This window comes from Bos grunniens, chromosome 26 (genome assembly GCF_055505025.1).
Source record: "Bos grunniens cultivar Pamir isolate PY7600 chromosome 26, Bosgru_T2T1.0, whole genome shotgun sequence".
Lineage (NCBI taxonomy): Eukaryota > Metazoa > Chordata > Mammalia > Artiodactyla > Bovidae > Bos > Bos grunniens.
In genome coordinates, this window is record NC_141190.1 from 31,356,604 (window position 1) to 31,377,546 (window position 20,943).

The following is a 20,943-nucleotide window of genomic DNA, read 5'->3' on the forward strand; positions in this document are numbered from 1 at the left end:
CTGGGCTAAGGTGTCAGGGGAGGGGCTTAGAGGAGTGACCGCTGGGTGAGGACAGAGGGATGGGCAGGTAGGTCTGGCAAAGGGGCTGGGGGTGAGAGAGGAGCGCCATTTGTTCCGGTCACTAAATGAAGTCCACCCTGCTTGGACCGTATGTCCTGAGAGACTGACAGAAGGGCGAAGAGGCTGGAGACGGTTGGGACCAGGCCACACAGCCATTTGGAAAGATTCATCTCGAGGGCAATGCAGAGCCACTGGAGGGATTTGGAGCGGAGGATGAAAGTGATCAGAGGGTTTTTGTTTGGAACAATATTCTGGCTGCTGAGTGGGGACTGATGGGGTGAGGCATCTCAGGAGCAGTAGCGAAGAGATGATAGGAGCTTGGAAAGTCCAGGGCTCCTGCATCCCCTGAGGTTACCCAAAGGCAGTGCCAGACTTGGTGCAGACCCAGACACTGGGATTTCAGAGAAGTCTTTGCTGGCAAAATACTAGTACACACCACCGCCCCACCCTCTGTGGATTTCCATCTCTAGAGGGTGAGTCCCAGGCTCAGAGCTTCCTGTTTCTGGTTACATGAAACCATCTTGAAGGGTTAATTCAACCCTAACCTAACCCTAACCCTAATTCAGTCTATCTCGGTGGGCTGTAGATCTGGTCATGTGACTTGGTCTGACTCCCTGCATGATTTGAACCTCAGCAGCCTTATCTCTGGGGCTTCCCAAGTGGCACTAGTGGTAAAGAACCTGCCTGCCAATGCAGGAGACATGAGAGAGGCAGGTTTGATCCCTGGGTCAGGAAGATCCGCTGGAGGAGGAGGGCATGGCAACCCACTCCAGTATTCTTGCCTGGAGAATCCCATGGACAGAGGAGCTTAGTTGGCTACAGTCGATAGGCTCGCAAAGAGTCAGGACTGAGCGACTGCATGCACACACACGCCTTATCTTTACCACAATCAGGGAGGATTAGAGGAGGCCATGAGAATCGAGGTCTGTGTGTCCCCTGAGCCCCTCAAAGGCTTGTTGGCAATGTGAGATCATGAGAGTTGGAGGCCCTCAGCACCCCGTGGATTCTGCTTGGGACCAGGAGATTTGATAATCCAGAAATCTGGGACTCGCCCCCCTTATTCCTGCACTAGGCTTAACCAGGCCCCTCCAGGGGAAAAGCCCTCTGTTTGCAAGTTCAGGAAACCTGTAACTTGGCACACCTGTCTACTCTGCCTGCCATGAGGCACTTTCAGCTGCAGACTCACGGTGCCTGTGCACCCCTCCCTCTGACACTTCATACCTGATCGTTTGCTTGAAATCTAGTCCCTACGCTTTCAACATGAGCTTATTATTTGCCATTGACCTGTCTCTCCCAGAAGTTCCCAGAGAATGAGTTTGGGTCTTGGAGAGGATGGCTGGGATTTCTGAGAAGGACACTTTAAGACTTGGGAGTCAGAAGATCTGATTATAATCCTGGTTCCAGCACCTCCCCTTGATTTTAACCTTCAACAGATGACCAACCTCATTTTCCCCACCTGTAACTTGGAGATGATGGTTGCTAGCATTTTAGTCAATTGCCCAGGCCAGTGCTCACGTAGGGCTGAGACAAATGTGTGTGTGCTAAATTGCTTCAGTCATGTCTGGCTCTTTGCAACCCTATGGACTGTAACCCACCAGGCTCCTCTGTCCAGGGGATTCTCCAGGCAAGAATACTAGAGTGGGTTGTCATGCCCTCTTCCAGGGGATCTTCCTGACCCAGGGACTGAGCCCTTGTCTCTTATGTTTTCTACATTGACAAGTGGGTTCTTTACCACTAGCACCACCTGGGAAGCCCATAGAAACCAATACTGCCAGTCTTTTCTGCTCCAGCTTGGAAGCTGCTCTAAGCTGAGTCAGGCTGGGCTGGCTGGTTTGGATGGTGCCAGCATCATGGCTTCTGAACTGCTGTTTTAGGGAGATTTGTGATGGTAATTTGACGTGTCAGTCTCTTAGCTTTCTCTCTTTCCAGCTGGATGAAAGCAAGACCTTGTGTTCTTTATTAGAGCCAGAGGGTAGGACTGGACAAACTTCAAGACCCAGACCAGATCCATAGTGACCACGATGGTTTCTCCTGAAGCAGCCCTGAAACCGAAGTCTCCTGGTGGCCAGGTTAGTGCTCCTTCCTGCCTTGCTGCACCCCAGGCTGGTTTACTGTGTTCTGATGATAGCACTCTGTCCTTGTCTCCATGACTTTGCTTCTCCTACAAGTGGAAAACCACACCATCCTTCCCCGGCTGCCTAGCAAAATCACATCTAAACATTAAAGCCAAGCTACACCCCAGGACTCTTTAATGTTAGTGATGGGAGGAACCTGGGATTTGACAACAGTTATTTCAGGGCTTAAACCTCGGGTCTGACTCCTTTTTGACATCCTTCCCTGTTCGTGAAGGTGGCCAGTAGGGGTGTGTGGGGAGGGTACCATGCTGCCAATCAGAGGGGCTGTTCCTGGGCTTGCCCTCAGCCCAGCCCATCCTCCAAGGCTCTGAGGGAGCATCTTTCTACCACTCTTTCTTCTTGCTCAAATGGCTTGGGTCCAAAGACTGGTGTCTTCACCAACTCTACTGTACCCACTTCATGGGGGAACTTTTGTCAGAAGAGTTTCAGACATAAACCAAGAGGAAAGCATGAGAAATGTGGATATTTTGCTTTTGGAATGATCTCTCCCCTTTCAGCATCCCCTCGCCTAAAGTTCTCCCAACCTCTCCAGCACCTGGATAAGGGGCTTGGACACTGGTGTTAGACATGGAGTTACATGGTGGCTCCATCTCTGGCTGTCTATATAAATTTGGACATGTTTCATTTTCCAGAACCTCACAGGTTTTTACCCTCTGAAAAATGGGTAAAATATTACCTTTCCCCACAATGTCATGGCCTGGCTATCATTTCATTTCTACATGTTTATCATGTTTTATATGTTTGAGAGTTTAAGTTCCAAAGAGGGAGGAGCTATGTTATCTGCTGAGTCTTTGGCACCTGAAACCCCTAGTAGGTACCAGTAAACATTTGTCAGATACAGTGAGTGAATGATGTGTGATGTGATGGAGGACACAGAGGGCAGTACTGTATCTCTCTCTATTAATATTATATATCTTCTATCTATTATCTACCCACCTACCTACCTACCAATTGGCCAAAAAGTTCATTGGGGTTTTTCCATAACATCTTACAAAAAACCCCAAATGAACTTTTTGGCCAACCCAATATCCATCTATCTGTCTGTCTGTCTGTCTATCCATTTGTCTTAATATATCTATATACTTCTCATTTGGCAGTGGGATGAGTGCTTGGGAATATGGAAAAGGGTTTCAGCTTTTAAACCCAGAGAGATGGTGTATGAGTCAAGGTTCTCCGGACACAGAACCGGTACGATGTTTGTATGTGTGTGTCTCTGTATCTATGAATTTACCTATATATCTGCCTATCTATGGGTTTCCTTGGTAGCTCAACTGGTAAAGAATCCACCTGCAATGTAGGAGATACCGGTTCGATTTGTGGGTCAGGAAGATCCCCTGGAGAAGGGATAGGCTACGTATTCCAGTATTCTTAGTCTTCCCTGGTGGCTCAGATGGTAAAGAATCCGCCTGCAATGCGGGAGACCTGGGTTTGATCCCTGGGTTGGGACAGTCCCCTGGAGGAGGGCATGGCAACCCACTCCAACCTATGGAGAATCCCATGGACAGAGGAGCCTGGCAGGCTATGGAGCATGGGGTGACAAAGAGTCAGACATGACTGAAGTGACTAAGCACAGTACAGCTGCCTATCTATGGAGATTAATTTAGAGAACTGACTCACACAATTGTGGAAGCTGGCAAGGTCAATATCTATAGGGTAGGCTGGAGGCCCATCGAAGAGCTGCAGTTTACAGGTAGTCTGCCGGCCAAGTACCCTCTTGCTTGGGGGAGGTCAGTCTTTTTCCCTTAAGGCTCTAGCAGACGGGTGAGACCCACCCACATTATGGATGGCAGGCTGCTTTACTCAAAGTCTACTGATTTAAATGTTAATCTTATCTTTAAAAAAATACAAACACCTTTTCAGAGACATCTTGGATAATGTTGAATCAGATATCTGGGTACTGTGGCCTAGCCATTTCATTCTGCAAATATATATGTGTGTGTGTATATATATATAACCATTACATGTGAGGTTGCTCAGTTGTGTCCGACTATTTGCAACCCCATGGACTGTAGGCCATCAGGATCCTCTGCCCATGGGGATTCTCCAGGCAAGAATACTGGAGTGGGTTGCCATGCTCTCCTCCAGGGGATTTTCTCAACTCAGGGATCGAACCCAGGTTTCCCTCATTGCAGGCGGATTCTTAACTGCCTGAACCACTAGGGAAGCCCAAGAATACTGGAGTAGGTAGCCTATCCCTTCTTCGGGGGTCTTCCCAACCAAGGAATCGAACCGGGGTCTCCTGCATTGCATGTGGATTCTTTACTAGCTGAGCTACCAGGGAAGCCTAGCTACCCATTTTAGACAGGTTAAAACAGAATGGTGATCTAGACATTTGTCTGTACTCAGGACAGTGGAGTTAGTGGGGGTAGGTTTTCCTGCCCCAGCTTTTAGCCCAAACACAAAAGGTGGTCTCGGCTCATTAAGACTGGCCCTGACCTGGCAGGGAAGGACTGGAAAATGCTCAGAACTGATCAGCTCACATGGTTCAGTGCTTTCCAATCACATCCCAATGGTCTTTTGTGTGTGCAGCAGAGACACCAGCCTTTGCTTTGCTCTCTGGGTGACTCAGCTGCTCCCTGCCACTCTCCATGGAGACTGCGAGAGGAAGCCTCAAAGTCAGGGTCACGCTGGGCCCACATTAGTAGCCGCTCTGTGTTCTCTGTCATGCAGTCTGCACCTGGCAGGATCTGGGCCTCCCTATCATCACACTTGCTCACCCACAAGCAGCTCTGGCTGTGCTCACTGTTCACAGTCTTGGTCCTGAACCACTCACTGCAGCTCACTTGCCTATGCCCTCGTCTGACTGCTGGCTGTCCTGGCAGCCACCGTGGTCACTGACTCTCAATTCATTTTGTTTCGGTTTGGGCACCTGCTGTTGTCCTCTGGGTCTGGCTTCTCTTGTTGATACTTGGTCAGTGACAGTGATGCCTGCTCTCTGTCCCAGAAACACGTGCAGAATGTCTTGGGCATACCTCCCTGACCCAGTCCCTGGGGCCTTACTAGGATGCTGACAGGGGTGACTCACTCTCTGCGGGGCTCATGTACACGGCTGAACCTGGGCAGTTCCCATGGTGGGGGAGTGAAGGGTATAGGACCATGGGAGCAAGGTGGAGAGAGGCAGGAGATGTAGGGTACCTTTTGTGAGACTCCAAGTCTGAGCTCTTCCTGGGGTCAGACCATTTGTGTGACCTTCTGCACATCACTGTCGTTGCCCTTGTCCCTTCACATTGCTGTGACATGGACTACGACGCCACAGACTGAGTGGTTTGTAAACAACAAAAACTTATTTCTCGTAGACCTGGAGGCCAGAGGGCCCAAGATCCAGGGGCCAACGTGGTTGGGTGAGGACCCTCTTCTGGGCTTAAGGCTTGTATCTTCCTGGGGCAGAAGGGACAAGAGAACTCTTCAGGGTCCTTTTTAGAGAAACACTAATGCCATTCATTAGAGCTCTGCTCTCATGCCCTGAGCACCTCCCAAATGCCCCACCTCTTAATATCATCATATTGGGGGTTAGAATTTGAACATACAAATTTTGAGTGGATGCAAACATTCAGAACACGGTAGTCATGGTCCCACCTCTGAACCCATCAGAGACAGAAGTCTTTTGCTAGTATTGTTGGGACCAGCTGAGTTCACTTATCACCTGGGTTCACTGTGGTAGATGGCAGAGTCTGAGAGGGATGGAATCTTGGTGACATCAGTTTAGCCCTCAATCCAGATGAATATGAAGTAAGATCTTCCTCCAGACTTAAAAAAAATTTTCATAAGCAATTAAATTCCCTTGCTTTTATTTAAGCCAATCTCAACTGGGTTTTCTGTCACCTGCCACCAAGAAAATCCTAATGGAGCCAGCCCTGTGACCTTTGGGTCAAAGTCACTTCATCAATATTCTCAAAGGCTACGTGATTTTTTTAAAGAAACTTTATTGGAGGATAATTGCTTTACAATATCGTGCTGGTTTCTGCCATGCAACAACATGAATCAGCCACAGAAATACATGTGTCTCCTCCCTCTTGAACTTCCCTCCCATCCCCCCGCTCTAGGTGGTCACGGAGCACTGGGCTGAGCTCCCTGTGTCACACAGCAAATTCACATGGGCTCTCTATTTTGCATATGGTAATATGTATGTTTCCTGCTGCTCTCTCAGTTCGCCCCACCCTCTCCTTCCCCCACTGTGTCCACAAGTATGTTCTCTATGTCTGCATCTTCGAAGGCTGCCTGACTTTGAAGGGCATTTAGTTGTTTTGCTTCTTTAATTGGCGTCACTTGGTCCTTGTGTTAGGATCAGCTATCTAATCCAATTCTTTGAAACTCTGCATTCAGATGCTTATATCATTCTTTGGAAGGAATGATGCTAAAGCTGAAACTCCAGTACTTTGGCCACCTCATGCAAAGAGTTGACTCATTAGAAAAGACTCTGATGCTGGGAGGGATTGGGGGCAGGAGGAGAAGGGGACGACAGGATGAGATGGCTGGATGGCATCACTGACTCGATGGACATGAGTCTGGGTGAACTCCAGGAGTTGGTGATGGACAGGGAGGCCTGGCGTGCTGCAATTCATGGGGTCTCAAAGAGTCAGACAGGACTGAGCGACTGAACTGAACCAATCTAATCCAAACTGCGTTGATAACATTGCTTTTGGTTTTCAATAGCCTTAATCAGTTCTTTGAACTTGTCTGAAAGTTGGAAACCCATAACCCACTTGTTGTTTGTTGTTTTATGGGAGCACTTATTGTTTTATGGGAACCAACAGGTTGAATGTATAAGATGAGTTGGTACAGCTCCTTGGATGAGTGGAGAGGAACTTTCAATCATCCATTGATTCCTGGAATTCTTCTATGCTGTGGGTAGGAGGTGGAAGATTCCTGGTCATCTGGGCTCCCAGGATCCAGATTATTCTTCATGTGTTGCTAAAAGAGGACAGAGCAGTTGTTCTCATAACAGTTCCTTGGCTGAGCAAATGCTGCAACCCAGTCATCAGCACTGAAGGCAACTGAGTTCATGACCTACATCCTGACTGTTTCTAAAGGGAGCTGTAGCCACCCAGTGATTTATTTCATGGGTAAGCCTTCCAGGAAAAGGATTTCGAAGTTGTTGGAATGCTTGTATATTTTTGTGTGTTGAGTTTTGGGGATATTCTTCTTTGATCTAGTTGGCAAAATGAAACAATATGAGCTGAGAGCATGGGCCGTTTGGGTTTCCAACTTTCTGCCCTTACGTTCTGCCTCTTTTCACATTTTTGTAGATGATCAGCCTTCAAAACTGTGCAACGGTGATTGGGCATGAATCCTGTAAGTGCCAATAATGTGTGAAGGTGAGTCCAGTGAAAAATGAGGAAGCCTTGTGGTCAAGAGCATGGACACTGTGGTCTGCAGACCCGTGTTCCCTACACGCTGATTCCAGAGGGAGTGGAGTGTCTGGGAACCACAGTTCTCTCATCTTTCCTAGATAACCTGGAGTCTCATCAACTCTTAAAATTCCTCCATGTTTTCTTCTCATTTAGAATCTTTTTCTAAATGTTGCTTCCACCAGGTACAGGGATGAATTCTGGATATTTGTTTTGCCCTGTTATTTGGTTTCATAGGGGGTGGGTCTCTGAGCCTTTTCTTTCTCTCAAACTAGCCTGAAACCACTGGGCAGGCTTAAGAGTATGCTTCAGTTGTCTGCAAATCCACCTCTCCTTCTCCCCCGACCAGCATCTATCGTAGCACCCGGCATGTCGAGGGTGTTTAGTGTGGCCTTTTGGTCCTGGGCCTTTGCTCTCTGGGGGGTGGGAGTGGCCACTGAATGTGAAGGAAGAGTCTGAGGGCAGAAGTTGGGTGTGGAGGGGAGTAGCCAGAAGAGGGAGGAAGTAGTGGCCAGTGAGAGGAAGGCTAAATGCCTGCTCTGTGTTCCAGTCTGTGTTCAGTGCCCCAGGGCTGCATTGCGCCTCGAAAGAGTCAGCCTGGATTCGTGGCTTGAGGTGGAAGCCAAAGTGACTGCAGCCACTTATACGAGGTGGACTGACCTGCTGCTCTGGTGCCCTTCCCTGGGCACCCAGCCCTGCTGGGTGGTCTCTGTCCTGACCCAGGACCTGTGATTGACATGAAGGGGTGGAAGCCAAAGAGCTGTGGACAAATGGTTTGCCTTGGCCCCGCTTGCTCAGAGAGCATGGAACACATCTGGAGGGGGTCCTGCTGCTCTCCGTCTGCAGTCTTACCCTAAGGATCTCATGGATGAAGGAATCTGGGAGGTACCAGCCCTGTTCTCAAAGCTGTGTGTGCTGTGCTTGGTCGCTCAGTGTGTCCAACTCTTTGCAGCCCCATGGACTATAGCCCAGCAGGCTCCTCTGTCCGTGGGAATTCTCCATGCAAGAAAACTGGAGTGGTTGCCATGTCTTCCTTCAAGGGATCTTCCCAACTCAGGCATGGAACCTGGGTCTCCTGCATTGCAGGTGGATTCTTTACCATCTGAGCCACCAGGGAAGTCTGTTCTCAAAATGGCTGCATTCAAATGGGCCTTCATTCCTATTATCTCAGTCCCATGGTGACCACTGTATCCACCCTGGGAGCCACCCCTCACCCTCTGCCCTTGCACATTGGCTCCATGCAAAGTTCCCTGGAGGAACAGGCTTACCCCCCCCCTCCAACCTGAGATGGCATGGGGGTCTCTGGGATGCTGGATCCCAGACTCATCTGTGTACACACGTGTGTGTGTATGTCTGTGTGTAAGGAGGGAGAGAGACTGATCTAAGCCTGGACAGGGACAGAGGGCAGAGACAAGTGGAAATTCACAGGCGGGACTTGCTCTCTCTCTGCTTCCCTGGTCCTCAGCCCCCTGGAAGGTGACTGTCCTGGCTCGAGGAAGCTGGGCTGGGAGTGAGGTATAGAGAGTGCTGGCACTTGTGGGACCCCCCACGCTCTGCAGGTGGGCAGTGAGCTTCAGGGAGAGGAAACCGAGGAACAGTGGCCCCTCCCTGGTTTCCAGTGTGTGGACAAGAATGGGCATCTGGGTCCAGCTCTGAGCCGAGCCGAGCCCCTGGGGCCATGTGGAGGCCGACCCTTCTACTTACTCCTCTGTGGCTTGGACGCATCACCTCCCTTTTCACTGCCTCAGTTTCCCCATCTGTAAAATAGGTATCCTAACACCACCCTCACAGGTAGGTCAGATGAGACCATGGAGGAAGCAGTGCTTTGCAAGCTTTAATGTTCCTGCTGTAGTGGTGAGGGACAGGGAAGACCCCAGAGTATGGGAACCTCACATTGCAGTGCTCTGGGTCTGCAAAAAGATGGGAGGGACAGGAGAGGCTGCTCTGGGGAAGGCAGTCTGGTCCTCACAAGAGTCTTGGATCTCTGTCCTTTTGTCCCAGGGCACGAGAAACCAGGAACTCCACATGGCTTTGGGGTGGTAACGGTAGGTGTCTGAAGTGGACGAAAAGACAGGCAGAGGGACCACTTCCCTCATTGCCTCTGGTCCATCCAATCACTTGCCACTCCTCTCAGAGCCGGTGCCTTTGCTGTCTGCAGCAGCAGCTATGGGGGCCCTTGGACCTCCCAGCATAATCTTTTTACGGAGGTGGTATTTGGGGACTCAGGAAGAAAAGCAGCTCTCTGGCATTGTCTTGGTCTTGGCTGCCCCTAAAAATACGATGTGATGCGGCTAATGAGAAAGCACAACAGGGCCGGCTCGGCATGACCTAATATAGCCTGGCATTCGAGCCCGAACCAGGAAAGAAACGGGGACTGTAATTGAAAACACAGCATGTCTCTCCGATAGGGCGGCAGGGTGCTTGCGGTGATCTCCATGGCAGGGCAGCCTGTGCGGGTCTGAGCAGAGGCCCATGGGGCTCTCCTGGAGCTCCTGGTGTGGTGGGGTGGGGGCCCAGCTGAGACCACCCTGCAGCCTCTTGCCAGCATCAGGTTGATGAGCCCAATAAGCTCTTGTGGGGAGGAGTAGAGGGCTCAGTGCGAACTGGGGTTGTCATGAATCCCATCTCCCCAAGACTCTGGAGAGTGGCATGGACCAGGCTTCCCGGCTGTCAGGGCTGTGGTCACCTGGCTAGACTGGATTGGCCGTACGTTGAGTCTGTAAGAGAATCTACCCCACCCTCCTGTCTCAAGCAATGAACTGATGCCAACCTGTGGAAACCTGGTGGTGGCAACTCGGAAGTCTTGTTCCTCCTCTGCCTCCTTCCTGCATAGATGGGGTCCCATGGGTCAGCCGTGGGGCCAAAGGGCCCAGAGGCTGCTCTGTGCTGACATGTGACTTGGGTCTGGGGAGGGGAGGAGCCAGAACCAAGAGGGAGAACCAAAGCTGTGAGCGACCATCTCATCCCTGTGTGTCTGAGACTTTCCTGGCCTTGGCATGCAAGTCCTGAATCCCAGGGAATCCCTCGGTCCCGGGAAAGCCAGAATGGTTGGTTTCCCTACTGCATACCCCTGCTCCTCTAAACCAGTTTGTTGTGGGACCGCAGCGTGCTCTCTGGACTGGAGTCCCAGGAGACCCACCCCAGGTCACAGGGCTGTCAGCTGACAGAGTGGGGACTTGAGTCCAGGCCTTCTGACCGAAAGTTCAAGGCTCTGTGCCGCCCTGCCTGTATTTCTCATGTCATCCATGAGCTCTCTCTAGTGTTCTTGGCCAAGGCCTTTCCCCAGGATGGAAGTGGTGGTGATAGAGCAGAAAGAGGGGGAGAGGAGAGACTTCCCAGGATTTAAGTTCAGGTTGCCTACTGAACGTTCAAACTTCTTCTGTTTTTGCAGGAGGGCAGGTGGTGATCAAACACATTATTTGCATCCATACTTCCTTCCCCACTGTAATAGGCCCCTGGCCTCTAAACAGTCACTAGGGAAATGGGGGGGCCCCAACAGGGTTAGAGGGGGACACTGAGAAACCAGGGGAGTTAAAGGCTCTGGGCTGTGAGACTTCAAGAGGAGAAGACTCAATCTCTGCCCCCAAGAATCTGATGATCTGGTTAGAAAAATGCAGCAGGCTGGCCTGTGGCTGCCTTGCTGTGGTGCCACCCAGCTATACACACACACACTCACGCACACACATAAACACTCATTCTGGGGAACAATAGATAAAGGACACAGCTTACGGAGATTGTATTACTCTCACTTCCCTTAAAGAATTTATGAGTTCAAATATTTATTGAATATTTGTTCTTAAACATGTTGTTCCCTCTGTCTGGAACACACTCTTTTTCTCCCTCCTCCTCTATCTCGGCCCCATCCCTGCAGCCCAATTCCATCCATTCTTCTGGCCTCAGCTTAATATATCATATTTATTGAACACTTAGTAGGAAGCGCTTTGCACTGAATAACTCATTTAGTCCCAATGAAAACGGTGCGAAGCTATTATACCCAGTTCACAGGCCAGGAAACTGAGTGGTTCACTGACTGCCTGAGGACACATGGATCTCAGCTGTTAGCCTGGGGTACAGACTGGTTTGTGTTTTCCCTGGAACAAAGGCTTTTCCAACCCCCCCCCTCCCCGCCCAGTTCCCCAAACCTCTGGTTTTCCCCTGGTAGGACACTTGTCACAGAGCTGTGAAATGCCTTGTCTCATGTTTCTTCCATGAGACAGTTCCTGGAGGCCTGCGACCCTCCTGGCTTCATCACTAGTTCTGGGCATTTAAAAAGAGCTTAGTAAAGGCCTGTTGAATGAATGGATGGGTGGATGGATGGAAGAATGGACCGGTGGATGAGTGGACAGATGGAGGGATGGATGAATGGACAGATGGAGGGATGATTTACTTCAATGGCTGAAGGAGCACTGAGGCTGAGGTCCTCCATGAAGGCCCTTGTTCTGTCACTGTGGGACACCCACACTGGCCACACTGAGCTCTTGATGTCACAGGTAAACACAGCTCTCCTTTCTGGGGTGGTGCTATAACTGTGAGATCAGAGAACAAATTGATATTTAAACAGTGATTTTTTTTTTTTTTTTGGAAGAGTCAGTTCTTTTGTAAATTCTTAGGATAAAACAGATTTGGAGGGAATTTCATGCTTGTGGAGGCCTTGACAGGCAATTCTCAGCTTTCCCTCCCCTCCCCCCTCCAACTTTCCATTACAATTTCTACTCTGCTCTGGGGGGTGCTTTGATGGAAAATGTTGGAGAAGTGCCGCTCAGAGGAGTGGCTGGAACTCAGGGCTTGGGGTGATGAGATTCAGTGTAGGGGAGAAGGGAGGGAGTTCCAGGGGGAGCATCCATGAGAAAGATGGGGAGATGGGAGCGGCTGTAGCTCTTGCTGGTCCCTGGAGCTGAGTGAGCAGCCTGCCACCGGCACTGTGACTGTCCCGGGGAATGGCCTTGGCTTTGAGCTCGCCAATTGCTGTTGAAATAAATGCTTTGTGGCCACATCCTGAAGTACCACGACAGCCTCTTGGAAAACGTCACACTATTTTTAGTCCCTTTAGCTCAAGAAAATTCCATCTCTTTTCCTCCCCACAAGCCAATTCATTGTTGTTCTTGCCTGGGTCGTAAAACCCCGTTCTCCTTTTTAGCTCAGTGAGGCCAGTCAGCCGTGGGGTGGAGTCCTCTGTCCATTTCTATTTTCCTATCTTGTGTCACTCGTTCACATGGGAAAAATCCAGCCATCTCCCACGTTGGGGCCCCATGTAACCTTCTTTCTCGAGGAGACACGTGATTGTTCCGAATCACTTGGAGGCAGCTGTGAATGAAAGAACATCAGGACTTAGGGTTCGAGGTGCCTGAAGTTGGTACGCCTGGGGCTTGACACAGAGCTTGTCTATTTCAGAAAACATTTCTAAGGAGGAGAGGAGGAACCAGTGCCTTCTAGACCGAGAGGAGCAAAGAGGGTGATTTTCTCCACTGGAGGAGTTCACTAATTCATCAGGAACCAGGAGCTGCCCAGTAGTCGGTCCTCTGCAGTTTACAAAATGCTTTTCTTGAGTTGTCTGTTCACACGTGTGCTTCTGCAATGAGGAACTATACACAAAGCTGTGGGCAAACAGACGGAGGGGCTGAGTCAGTCTGGAGGGATCAGCGAAGACTTCACAGAGGAGGTGACATATTGCTGTGTCTTAAAGCCTAAGAAAAAAGGAAGACATGATCCAGGCAGAGGGAACAGCATGTAGAGACGCAAGGAGGTATGAAAAGTCGTGTGCCGAGGAGACTAGGGGGGAAGTTGGTTCCAGAATTTGAATGGTCATGTGTGTTGCTGGAGGGAGTGGGGAGCTGTTTGCGTATATTTTGCAGGAAGCTCACTCTGGAATCTGAATAGAGATTGAACCATTCTGGAGTGTATAGTGGGCTGTGCTGGGCACAGCCTATTGGACCCCTGTGTGAGACAACTGACCTTTTATTTTAAAGGTTTAATGGCTACAGCCTGGACAGGTGGGAGTGGGGAATTTAAGTTAATCCTTCAAATAGGGGTAGCACAAGTGCCATCATTCCTCTCTTCATGCCATTGTCTGTGTCCATCACAGGCATTGCTAATCAACCACAGCATCATCCTCATGCTACAATCGAAGAAACAGAAAGGGATGGAAATGCAGGCCCAGGACCCACCAAGTTAGGAAGCAATGGAGCCAGGCCTGGTGTCCGCAACCAGACAGATGCGGCGAGCTTGAGGTTCAAACACGGGTGTGTATCCAGGTTTTTCCATTTGTTGCTCGAATGTCTGCACTGTCACTAATCTTCTCTGAGCCTCAGTTTCCTCATCTGTAAGATGGGAATCATACTATCCCTTCACAGGCTGGGTGGAATGGGATAATGAATGCTGTGTGTGAGTTCAGCGCCAGGTATGTATTGAGTGCACAGTGAATGGTAACTATCAGAAATATTAATAATACTATTATTTCTCATAGCTAATATACCATCTCTCTATATATTTCCCAACCTTCCACCCTCCTCTTTACCTTAGCATCCCCATCTTTTCTGTCTTTCAACATGCTGTCAAGGAGGCTGGCTGGGAACTACTAATTCTTTAAAGAGTCATGACATGGACAGACATAGCCCTGCTGTAGATGTCTCTGGTTTGTTCTAGATGAGCCAAGAGACATCGTCTGTCCTTTTGGCAGTGAACGGCAATGAAGAAAAGCAGCTGCAATGACCAGGGTCTGACCTGGTGTCATCAAGATAATTACTGTCATTTGTGGGTCTGTGGTGCCAAGGGAATTCTCCTGGGACCTTACCAGTATTGATATGTGACCAGCCAGGAAGCTGCCTGGAGCCCCATCTGTAGGAAATTCAAGAATCCCACTGGAAATTTAATGTGATGGAGAACATTTAATGGAGTTGCTTTCAGGACAAGTCCTATGATTTTTCGGAGATTTGGGGTAGGTTGTTTGGGATGGTGGATGGCCTCTCAGTGTGTGCTGAGAACACATATGGTCCCTAGACAGGGTGGAGACACCTCTCTGATGAGCTTTCAGTTTACTGGGTAGTTTTGGGGCCAGAACTGAATGGTTCAGGGCATTGGAGGAAAGGCTGAGGATCACCATCCCAGGTCCTCTCTAATTTCCTCTGAATTCAGGAAGAACTAGTTTTTAAGGAGTACCTAATGATTTGCCAACCTGGGGTCAGCTCTGTTTGGTACCTGCCAGGTCAGCGCAGGCCTTGGGCTTCAAGGTACAGCTGCTGTGGGCGTCATAGAGGGCTCTCCATGGAAACCTGGGGACCCCCTCTCCACGTGGTACAGTGGCCTTTTTGTCATGAGTCTGGGCAGAAGCAGGAAGGCTGGAAAGAGAGAAAAGTGGGAGGCACTGGGCATGCGACTCTCCTGCTTTTGTGTCGTTCGTGAGCATGGCCAGTCCCAGCCTATATCAGGCAGATGGTACAGGAATTTCCCAACTGTATGCCCAGCTATAGGGTCTGATCCAGTCACACTGAGAGGAAGAGGGACCCCAGCAGGCATTCAGGGAACCCAGGAAGGGAGTGTTGGGCAGTGAGCATGTGCAATGAAGCCCACTGACCCAGAGGCCAAGGCTGGAGGGAGACCGACCCAGCTGCCCCCAGTCCCAGTCCTACATGATCTGCTCATCACTTTATGGGCCTGCGGGGTGACCACGGATGGGAGGGTTGACCCAGCACGGCTCCTAGTCACCTCCTCTGTGAAGTCTTCCCTGATTCCTCCAGACAGACTCAGCTTCTCCATCATCTGCTCCCCACAGCCTGGTGTTCAGTTCCCTGTTACAGACAGCTCAGGATACAGCAGCTGTTCCCTTATGAGTCCGTCAGGCTCCACAGAGTGGGGACGGTTAGGTGACTCTGCAGTGTGGCCGGGTCCCTGGCTCACGGAAAAGTCTGGGTGAAGGTTTATGGGGGTGAATTCTGACATGATGATGAAGGAACTCCAGGCTGTGTTGCAAAGTGACTTGAGTTTCTAGTCCTATTGGTTCCAAACTGCCAAGGACAGGCCTTAAACCACCTTTGTTGTAATGAGAGAAAGGGGGAACAGCAGTGATTAAATGTGCGTGATAAGACGCCCTCTAGTTCGGGTTTGGAAGAAAAGAGGGATGGCTGAGATAAAACAGGGCTGGTTTCCCGCCTTCACATCACAGCGGAGCTAGCCTGCTGGGCAGGGCCGTGTCTCTAGTCCTCCCTTGGTGAGCCGGGGGCTGGCAAGATGGCATGGATGCAGAGGGGCACGGGGTGTGGCCGTGTGATTGAAGCTGAGGGGCCATTGCCACTGGGGGACGGGGAAGATGGCATCCTAGGGGCCGGGGAGCCTGAACCCAGCTGAGGCTTGAGGGAAGAAGGGTAGGCTTATCAGGTGGGGCTGCAGTTCCAGGTGAGGAACAGCATGTGTGGGGGCCGGGGCTGTGTGTGCAAAAGGCCAGGACACCTGGAGCTCTGCACAGGGTTGGGAGTGCTCCACCGCGTCCCTCCTCAGCCAGACGCCAGCTCTGCGAGGCTGAGCCCCAGCCCGCGCAGGGCTTGGCCACCATCGGGGAAGCAACGTGGGGAGTGTGCCGATGCACTCTTTCTCCTTTCTTGGGGAGCTTCTACACTTAACGTGTGTCTGTGCGGCATGTGGTGTCTTTTGGAGCTGAGTGGGCTCTGGGCCCATTTCATTCTCACACCCAGCTTTTCCTACTTCCTGGAAGGACAGGGAGAGAGAGCAACTCCCCCCGAAGCTACAGTCCCATCCCATCTTGGAGCACGGCAGGCGGACTTGGAGGACTGCAGCTAGCAAGGGAGGGGGTCCACAGGCCCCTCGGAGCTGAGCAGGAGTAGAGAAACAGCTCAGGCACCATGAGTGTTTCTGGAGCCCTCCTTCACCTGCCTCCATACGACTGGGCTGGCTGACACCTCATGGGGCTTGGTCTGGCCCTCATGGCTTCTCCCCCAAAGAGACGCAGTGAGAATTTCACTTATGTCATGGTCACCATCATCCTCTACTGATTTCAATGGAAGCCCTGCTGGGCACCCAGCATCATGCCCTGGCTTTTATCCTCAGGCCTCTGCTCCAACTTCTCAGGGCTTAGGAAAGAGATGGGACCAACAGAGCTGGTCAACCAATGTGCAGTTTTAATACCACCACCCAAGGGTCTGGGAAGCAGATATACCCTCAGAAAGTCATACAAAATGAGTTTCATCATAACAGTGTTGTTGTTCAGTCGCTTAGTTGCATCTGACTCTTTGTGACTGTAGCCCACAGGCTCCTCTGTCCATGGGATTTCTCAGGCAAGAGCACTGGAATAGGTTGCCATTTTCTTCTCCAGAGGATTTTCCTAGGGATTGAATCCACATCTCCTGCATTGGCAGGCAGATTCTTTACAGCTGAGCCACTGCTGCTGCTGCTGCTAAGTTGCTTCAGTCGTGTCCAACTCTGTGCAACCCCATAGACGGCAGCCCACCAGGCTCCCCTGTCCCTGGGATTCTCCAGGCAAGAACACTGGAGTGGGTTGCCATTTCCTTCTCCAATGCATGAAAGTGAAAAGTAAAAGGGAAGTCGCTCAGTCGTGTCCGACTCTTAGCGACCCCATGGACTGTGGCCCACCAGGCTCCTCCATCCATGGGGTTTTCCAAGCAAGAGTGCTGGAGTGGGGTGCCATTGCCTTCTCCGAGCTGAGCCACTAGGGAAGCCTATAAACAGTGTTGGGCCTGACTCAAATGTCTACATGCCCTGTTCCCCCAATTTATGCCTCCAAGCGGTGCTGTCCAGTAGAAATAGTGTGAGCTACAAACATGATTTAACATATTCTAGTAGCCACATTGGAGAAGGCAATGGCACCCCACTCCAGTACTCTTGCCTGGGAAATCCCATGGACAGAGGAATTTGGTGGGCTACAGTCCATGGGGTCACAAAGAGTTGGACACAATTTGGCAACTGAACAACAACAATTCATACCTAAGTATTTTTAAGTAATAGATGGTTGGATGGCATCACCAACCCAATGGACATGAGTCTGAGCAAACTCCGGGAGAGAGTGAAGGACAGGGAAGCCTGGGGTGCTGCAGTTCATGGGGTTGCAGAGTTGGACACAACTTAGTGACTGAACAACAACAACAAAACAGGTGATATAATGGGGTCGTAGTTCAACCCTGACTTCCCACATGGGGAAACTGAGCCTCAGGAGGTGGGAGCACCTTGCCCAAGGTCACACAGCCACTAATTCGGATGCCAGGATTGGAACTCAGGGCTCCACCAGCCCAGAGTCTAGGCCTCTGCCCCATCCAGCTTTTCTGGGAAAAGACTCAAAGTTCTCAGGATCCTCTCTCTGGAACAGCCTCAACAGTGTTCAGTGAGGGTGCTGGCTTGTCCCAGGGCCTAAAGGAACTGGCGGGAAGGCACCAGGAGCCAGACCCTGGAGTCAGCTCTGCCACTTCCAGCTGTGTGACCTTGGGCTGGTGACTGCACTTCCTGAGCCTCAGGTTTCCCTTCTGGGCAGTGGGAGTGATAATTCCAACATTGCACAGTGTGTAAGGAGAGCTTAATTCAGGGCCCAGCACTTAACTATACATGTAACAACTTTTGCCGTCATTGTAAGGAATGGAACACCCACCCAGCTTGAAAGGTTTAATCGTGAAAGGTGATGTTTGGCTCATGTAACCAGAAAGTCTGGAGGTGGGCTAGTCACAGGACAGGTTGATCCAGGGCCTCGATGATGTCACCAGGGACCCAGGTTCTTTCCATGTATGTCTGATGCACTGTGACTGCTGGCTGCCTGAGGGGCTCATAGCCCCAAGCGAGAGTCTCAGGGATTCCTCTGATTGGATGGGCTTTGGTCGTATGGGCTTTGGTCACGTGGGACCGATGACTTTGGCCAGGGGATGGAATGTTCTGAATGGCTGAGCCCAGCTCAGACCTACTCTTGGGGCTATAGGTTTCAATTCTTCCAAAGCACATGGTATTTATATATATAGGGTGGCTATCCAGTGTCAATCTGGGTCTGGTTGGAAAAGAGGGCTGGGAGATGAGTGGGAAACCAGTAAACACTCTTAATGGTTTTTCTTTTCCTTTTCCTCCACCCCAGCAAGTATAAGGAAAGCTCCCTCCGTGACATCCCTGCTACCCTTTGGTGGACCCAGGCACCAAGGTTTCTTCTCTGCCCCACAGACGGCCAGGGCTCACTCCTGTTTTCTGTTGTTTTCATTTTTGGACACCCCACCACCTTCTGTGAGGTTTCTCCAGGAAGCCTCTCTACACTGTGACCTCACAGGTGGGCATCTAGGAATACTCTGTCTGCTGTGCTAATTGCCTTGTGGTGAACTGTGGTCGTGACCTAAGGGCTTTTCTTCTCCCCATTTCACAGAAGAGGAAACTGAATCACAGAAAGGTTGGCAGTGAGCTCTGTTAGTCAAGGCTCATTTGACTGGTATCACCATGACCCAGGCCCTGTCATTAAGGGGCACTCGTGTGAGCTGTCTGCTGCTGGTGGGGGCGACGGGGCTCCCTAGAGCTGCTGACGTGGGCAGGCTCCAGCCATGCAGTTGATTCTTCCAATGGAGGCCCACCTGTCAGTCCAATGCTCCAAACCCCTCTCCTCCCAAGGAGGCAGGTGGAAAGAGAGTGGGAGGAAAGCAGACAGGACTGAGCTGATGAGTAAGTTTGGGAAATGACCTCCATCATTTCCTCTTGCCTGAATCTTCATTTTTCTTGGTCCTGCTAAGAGTTAGGGAAATGGCAGCTCCCCTCCCCCACCCACAGTAGGATGGGAGGGTCCCAGGCTGCCTGGGGCTGGGGAGGTGATTTGTCTAATTCTGGAGTTCCATATTAGGAGGTCCAGGTGCTTGAAGTTCTCAGCCAATATTCCCCCAAATCGCTTTCTCAGGCATCCAGAAGCCCCCAGGACAGTGGGACCATTGTGGAGCATAGTCCACACCTAGGTAAGAGAAGATGATGGACTTGGTATAGAGTTGCAGGTAAAGTATAAGATGCCCAGTTAAATTTGAATTTCAGATAAAAAATGAATAATTTTTTAGGATAACTATGTGCCCATTATAGTACAGGACATACTTATACTAGAAAAATTATTCATTGTTTACCTGAAGTTTAAATTTAACTGGGTGTCATGTATTTTTACTTGCTAAAAAGCACTTCATTTTATTTGGCAACCATAGTTTGGGTAGGCTCTGGATGTTCCTAAAGCAGGATGTGGGGATAGGAGAGGACGAGGGGTCCTTAAATCTCTTAGGAGGTCCTCAGCTGCCAGTAACAAAACTGTGAGCGGATGGACTTGGGCATAAGGACATTTATTACTGCCCATAAGGAGGAGTCCAGAGGCAGGGAGGAGTCCCCTGTGGCCCCTGAACTCCAGCTCTACTTGCTCTGAGTTTCTGTCAGCTCTGCCTCCAGAATGGTACTCCTCAGGATCACTGGATGAATACAGTATCTCCAGGTGCTACATCCATGTGGTTGCCAACTGGTGGCTATGCTTACAGGCAAGGAAACCTTGCCCAGTGGCCTTCTAGCAGGCTTGCATCTCATTGGCCAGAATCATCCATCTAAGCCCAAAGGACCACCATGATTGGCTGAAAGCAATCAGACCTGGCTCTTAGGGCGTGGCCTTTCCAAAAGCCTCTCCCAGAGGTGGGTACCTGCAGGAGTACTTGGGGTTCTGCAGGGTCTGATGTCACCCCCAGCTCCATGGAAGTGGGACAGCATGTGAGAGCTTCCAGGGCTGTCTCCTCCGGCTCTTGACCTCTGCAGATGGGTGTCCTTCTCTCCATGTCAGTGTTCCCCTGAGTACCCTGGGATCCCAGGGGCAAACCTCAGTGTCCCTGTGTTTCAGGGGCTCATGCCTGCTTTTCCTGTGACCCCCACTTCACCAGGAATGACCCATGTTCTCCCACAGTCTCTGTCCTCTCCCCTGGGAGCATCTTACTGGTCTGTGAGCACCTCTCTGACAGATGGGGTGCTAGTCCTGGATCCCCCTCAATCATCCCAGGAGACCTGAAAATCTGTGAGGGGTCCTGTGGCCCTGTCCACCACGGCCTCAGATGATGGGCACTGGAGCAGCCATCCCGCTGCCTCCTTCCCTCCACAGACTGAGTGCCCATCCTCCCCTTACAGCGGAGAGAGCCTGGCGCACAACAGATGCCTGACTGTTAACTGAGATGTCTGAGGTGGCCCAGCTCCATGAGCCCCGACAGGCTGGGGGTTAGTGTTCAAGACCACAGGGGCCTGTGGGCCTGTCTCTGTGGGTTGGTCAAGCAAGCGGTCAGTGGAGCCTGCTGGGGCCTGATGTGACAACAGGCATGTCCAACTCCCTTCTGGATTCACTGTGACAAGCCCCTGCTGAGGAGGCCCTTTAACAGAGGACAGGGAGGGCATCAGACAGAGAGATGCAAGAACAT

General features: G+C 50.8%; 1 long non-coding RNA gene across 2 annotated transcripts; it reads left to right on the plus strand.

Annotated features, from left to right (window-relative positions):
• Positions 1-1,855: 1,855 nt before the first annotated feature.
• Positions 1,856-13,834, plus strand: LOC147344327 (uncharacterized). Of its 2 annotated transcripts, XR_015155741.1 has the most exons (5): positions 1,992-2,129; positions 7,048-7,258; positions 7,442-7,510; positions 12,935-13,286; positions 13,626-13,834. It is a non-coding gene; the product is annotated as an uncharacterized LOC147344327 (long non-coding RNA). The 2 variants fall into 2 exon arrangements; XR_015155740.1 differs by lacking the exon at positions 7,048-7,258 and having other exon boundaries at positions 1,856-2,129.
• The last annotated feature ends 7,109 nt before the right edge of the window (positions 13,835-20,943 follow it).